The following is a 6,000-nucleotide window of genomic DNA, read 5'->3' as shown; positions in this document are numbered from 1 at the left end:
GTGGTTTGTAAGGGAACTGCAGCTCTGTGCACCCCAGCAGTCCAAACACAGCTTGTGCCCCGAGCAGCTTCTGTGCTCCTCTGGATAAGACAGAGCTATAGCATAATTGCCTTCTGGGGTGGAAACAGAGGAGAAAGGGCCTGAATTCGGCCATATTTTTCCTGCACCAAAATTTCTTCTTGTTACTGCTAGCATTAATTCATAGAGAAATCAAATGACTAAGGTTTTTTAATTTCATGGTCATTTTGATATGCTAAATGGTGCCAAGAGAGTCAGTGGGAAATTAGCAGAGTTCAAATCCACAAGGAAATTGCAGTGAAAATAGTGCTACTAAATATTAGTAATTAGCAAAAAATGATTTTAAAGTGTAGCATTTTAATTAGCTGCAAACACTGCTTGCTTCACATCAGTATTACCCACAAAATTGACTATACCTGAGACAGTTAAGCTCCTCACCTGCACAAATCCCACGGGTGATAACTGTGAGACCCATCGGGTTGTACATTAAATAAAAAGAAAACCGTATTAATGGAACAAGACTGAAAGTATAATCTTCTAACAAGCACGGTAGAGTCAAAGATGCAGTTTCACAGTATGTTTGGGATTGGAAGGCACCTCAAAAGATCATCTAGTCCAATCCCCCCGCTGGAGCAGGAACGCCTAGGTGAGGTCGCACAGGAACATTGTCCAGGCAGGCTTTGAATGTCTCCAGGGAAGGAGACTCCACAACCTCCCTGGGCAGCCTGTTCCAGTGCTCTGGCACCCTCACTGAGAAAAAGTTTTTTCTCAAATTTAAGTGGAACCTCTTGTGTTCCAGCTTGATCCCATTACCCCTTGTCCTACCATTGTTTGCCACTGAGAAGAGCCTGGCTCCATCCTCATGGCACTCACTCTTTATATATTTATAAACATTAATAAGGTCACCCCTCAGTCTCCTCTTCTCCAAACTAAGGAAACCCAGTTCTCTCAGCCTTTCCTCATACAGGAGATGCTCCACTCCCTTCATCACCTTTGTTGCCCTACGCTGGACCCTCTCCAGCGGTTCCCTGTCCTTCTTGAACTGAGGGGCCCAGAACTGGACACAATATTCTAGATGGGGTCTCACCAGGGCGGAGTAGAGGGGAAGGAGAACCTCTCTCGATCTACTAACCACCCCGCCTTGTAATACATCCGAGGATGCCATTGGCCTTCCTGGCCACAAGGGCACAGTGCTGGCTCATGGTCATCCTGCTGTCCACCAGGACCCCCAGGTCCCTTTCCCCTACACTGCTCTCTAATAGGTCATTCCCCAGCCTATACTGGAACCTGGGGTTGTTCCTGCCCAGATGCAGGACTCTACACTTTCCCTTGTTAAATTTCATCAGGTTATTCCCCGCTCAACTCTCCAGCCTGTCCGGGTCCCGCTGGATGGCAGCACAGCCTTCTGGCCTGTCAGCCACTCCTCCCAGCTTGGTGTCATCAGCAAACTTGCTGATAGTACACTCTATTCCCTCGTCCAAATCGTTAATGAATATATTGAATAATATTGGCCCCAGTACTGACCCCTGAGGCACTCCACTAGATACTGGCCTCCAACTAGACTCCGCACCAGTTGTTGATCTTGTTGTGTCACTCCCTCCTATTCTTCTGCGTTTCTTATTATTAATTTATTATTATCCATTCCTTGGGACCCATGTTAAAATAGTGACCTGTTCTGTCCCATTCTAGCTTATCTCGGCTCACTGCATCTGTGGGCTTCCCCAGTATTTGGTAATGGTCCTCAATTCCAAAAGATGTCATTCTGCAGTCATGCAGAATCTGTCCCTCAGGAAGACTCCACCTTCTCTCCAGGCCTTTTCTCTTACTGTACAAAGTCCCATGGTGTGAGAAGAGCAACAAACCACAGTCCCCAGCCAAATGGGGTGTGCAGGGCACCAGCTATGTAGAAAGAGGCAGAGCCCACCCAGATGATGAAAGAAAGAAAGCGAGAGAAAGCTCATGCTAGGACAGTGCAATCTCTGCCACAGAGTAATAGGGGACTGAGATACCTCAAAGCGAAGACATGCATAATGTGGGATCTGTGGACTGGCTGAAGGAACAGGCTGGGTGCAACTTACGTTTGGGAAACCTGCAGACGGGGACCTGCAAGAAGGAGAGCTGGGGCAGAGTGGAGCATGGGGGCACCTTCCCTCCCTCTCTGTGACATTACAATGCAGGACATCAAGCCAAGATTGTTCAACAGCCTGATAAGGTGCCCCTAGAGAGACCAACAGCTGCTTGTATTGCTGTTTCAAAATGAGGAACTGAGGCAGAGAGCAATTGACTTCTGTAAGATTAGGCTCTTGAGGACCCTCAGTGTAGCAGATCCATCAGAGTACTCATGCACTTGCCTCCAAGTAACATCAAGGAGATGTACACCCCTAAATATGCCTGGTGAGCTGGGTTTAGGCCTGTTCAATGTCATACAGTCAGTCTGAGGCAGAGCTAAGAGTTGAACTCCTGCCATCTGAACCCAGGCAAGTGCCTTCACCATAAGATCATTCATGCCCTTATGTGTATGTCCTCTGCTTATGGAGGGATTAATAGCTGTATATTGGAAAGGAAATTTAAATGCTGAAAGAAATATAAACTTCAGTTCTCTGCTCATGTAGCACTATTGCTATGAAAACTCTTGAATGTGTTTCCTTTATAAATATCAGTTGTCAAAGGTGTTGGTAGAGGCAGTGATCAGACAGAGAGAGACAATAATGATGGGGTCGGTCCATGTAGCCGAAAACACACTGACCCTCTTGTGGCGTCCTGTGGTTCAGGGCATCACAGAGCTGGGCCACATCTGCATTAGCCCGTGGGCTCACGGGCATCCACAGAAAAGTTGTCGGGCTAATGGCAGAAGTTTGGTCTCAATCCTAAACATCTCTTTCATGTCATTGTTGCACAAGATGCAGGGAAGAATATTGGTTTTAGGATATACAGCAACAGTAACATTTGTGAAATCTCAACTGATTTCAAACACTTCCAGTTCAAGCTATATTGAAAAAAAGCAACAAAAGATTGGGGTCTATCAATACACTATAAGTAAATCTACATGAGACTTTGGATGGGAAAGCCAGCTACAACGGACAAAGAAAGTAGAAATAGATCTTTTAAACCAGCTTTGGAAAGTGAATTGAATTTGCACAGGTCAGTTTAATCCTGGCACTTCTAAACCCTTCAGTATTTCCCTGTGCAGCTGCAATCATTTTTAACACAACTTTCTGGATGTAGTTTTTCAAGTGACAAAAAGACAAAAATCCCATGGTCTCACATCATACTGACAGCCCTGCAGCTCATTAGTGGGACTGTAAAACCATGTCATGGTGAGGTGATGGGAACACAGAGGCTTTCCCAGATGGGAGGCAATGGGGAGACTCATGGCAAATTCCTGACACAGCATCTGGCTCTCTTGCCAGATTTCAAATCCTGCTCCAAAGCAGGGGCATGCTCAAGTAATTCGTCTAAAAGGTCACCAGAAACAGTCTGCGTGGTGTGAAACAGCTTCTTCTGCCTCTTGTGCTTGGTGTCAGGTGTTGGCCAAGCCCATTTGGCTGGATCTTTCCCTCAAAGAAGTCAGAAGCAGACATTCAGCATGGAAAAAATCACCTCAAAATGTCTGGCAAAGCTTTAGTTGACTGAAAATGCGGTTGTATAATGGGATGTCTTGAATAACTTGAAAAGCAAGCATCCCTACCAGCACTGCCTATAGTTCAGTTGGCTGTACAAGGTGTATAAATGCTATTTCTTAGTGTTTTTCCAGCTGTGATGTGTTCACCCAGCCTTAAAATGATGTCAGTGGTATCTCTGACTGTCATTTGCCTCCTACAATCACAGGCCACTTCACATTGGCACAGTCATGGGGAATCATGCCCTTGGACCTCCACTGCTCTGGGAGTATCAAACCTTGAGCTGAAACTACAAAGCAAAAGGAAAACCAACCTTTTGTCTTGTGCATGCATAAGCAGCCTAAATGGGAAACAAGAGGGCCTTCTCCGCAGTGACAGCGGTGATTTATGGCAGCTCCCTGCTAGCTTTGCATGGTGGCTAGGGCCCAGGAGATCTCCTCTGGGCAGCTACAGACCAAAGCTGAACCGGGGACACTTGAATGATCTGGTTTTGCTCTCACAGGCACCTTCAAAGGGAGGCTGCCAACCAAACCCTCTCTCTTACTGCTCTTGATGTGCCACAATACCATAACTGTGCTAGATTTTCCTTCTCTCTCTAATAGCTGTAATTGCTCTTAAAATCCCTCCCCTGCTTTGGTTCCTCTTTTTACGCCTGTTCTATCAGCCAACACGCACGAGAGCAGATGTCCCACACTGTTGCCCACAACCAGGGATTCTCAGGCTACATTTTTCTACTGCAAAATGAGGTCTCTGGGGCAAGTGAGGTCCTGCGCAGCTGCATGAACAGTCCTGCCACGAGCAGGTCAATGGCCTCGGTGGCACGGGGAAAGTGAGGGGGGAAGGTCTGGCCTTGCCAAGGTGAAATTGAAGTTGCAGGAGGGAGCTGCCAGGTACTGGCTGAGGTCCCTGCTACAGGTGTTGGCCTCGATCAGGGTCACAAGAGCAAATCTTATTAGTAACTCAGCTGGGACAGGTCTTGATTTCAGTACAGTCGTATCTACGGTGCAGCTCCCTGTGGCTGGATCTCAAAATAATTCGTACCACATCTGCAGTCCTGGTGAGCCACCAGTAAAGGCGGGAGAGGGATGCCCAGGAGGGCAGGCAGTTTTGTGCATCAAGGACCAAAGAAACTCCTGCTCAAGATTATGAGAAAGCTCTTGTGCGAAGGTGGACCAGGGGATGGAAGGGAATATTAATAAAGGTGGTACTGACTGACTTATACAGAGAGCAGAGAGCAAAGCCCAAGGGAGGCTGATGCAAGGAAGTCCAGGTTATTGTTTAGTAGAAGGGAATGGGAATGTTTGATTTAATTTAAAAAATGAGCAGTGAATGGCTGGAGGAAATGGGGATGTGTTTGGTAGTGCATCTCTAGATTTGGATTTGCTGCCATAGGAGATTGCCGAGACGAAGAGTTCAAGAGGTCTGAAAAAAATGCATGGGCATTTATAAAGGTTGTGGATATGTCTGGGGTTACTTGATTTGAGATAATCATGCAGAAGGGATATAAACCAATGCTCTTCAGCGGACATGCCAAGTGATAAATGCCTGGGGTTAGGAAAATATTTTCCTATAGGCAAGTTATAATTGGCCATTCTGGTGTTTCTTGTTCCAGCTTTACAGTACTTGGCAATTGGGTACCTTCAGCGACAAGACAGGAGAGTAGATGAGCCGGGTGCCTGGTCCAAAGGCAGCAATCCCTCTGCTCATGTGTCGTGCTGTGTGAGAAAGCATGTAAGGAATTATAATTCCCTTTGGACATGTGACCCAAATTGCAGTGGGAATTTGCATTCCTGGTGCCTGTTTCCATTTCACATCTCCCCCCCACGCACAGTAACACCTGCAAGAGGGTTTTATTACCCTCGCCAAGAGCACAAGCTCTACAATCTTTTCAGAGAAATTAAGAAGAGACAAAATCAAAAAGTATAATATAAAAAAAGGAGCCAAAAATATGTCAATGCAATGTAAGAGCTTATCCATACCAAACAAAGTTGCTAAAAGAAAAATCAACTGTCACTTTAAAATCTGACATTAAGTTTTTCAAATCACAGCCCTTAATCAGGAGTAATACTTGAAGAGGAACAAAGAGAATTTATGATGAAAAATCAGGACAGTTGAGCACTAGGCTCAGCGGGACTAACTGCATGACAATATGGATAAGAATGATAATTGCATTAGCTTAGCCTGAAATGACTGGCCAGAGCTGTTTTTTTTGGTCAGCTGGATTTTTGCAATGTCTTAATTTACTTTCTAAGCAAACTTGGAAGGAGAATTACAAATAGATTACGGCACGTCCATCTATTCTCTTAAGGGGACACGGCATTTCATAAATTCATCCTAACATTGGCTTAGAGCTCTTTGAAAT

Source organism: Patagioenas fasciata, chromosome 1 (genome assembly GCF_037038585.1).
Source record: "Patagioenas fasciata isolate bPatFas1 chromosome 1, bPatFas1.hap1, whole genome shotgun sequence".
NCBI lineage: Eukaryota > Metazoa > Chordata > Aves > Columbiformes > Columbidae > Patagioenas > Patagioenas fasciata.
Note: the sequence above shows the minus strand (reverse complement) of the source record.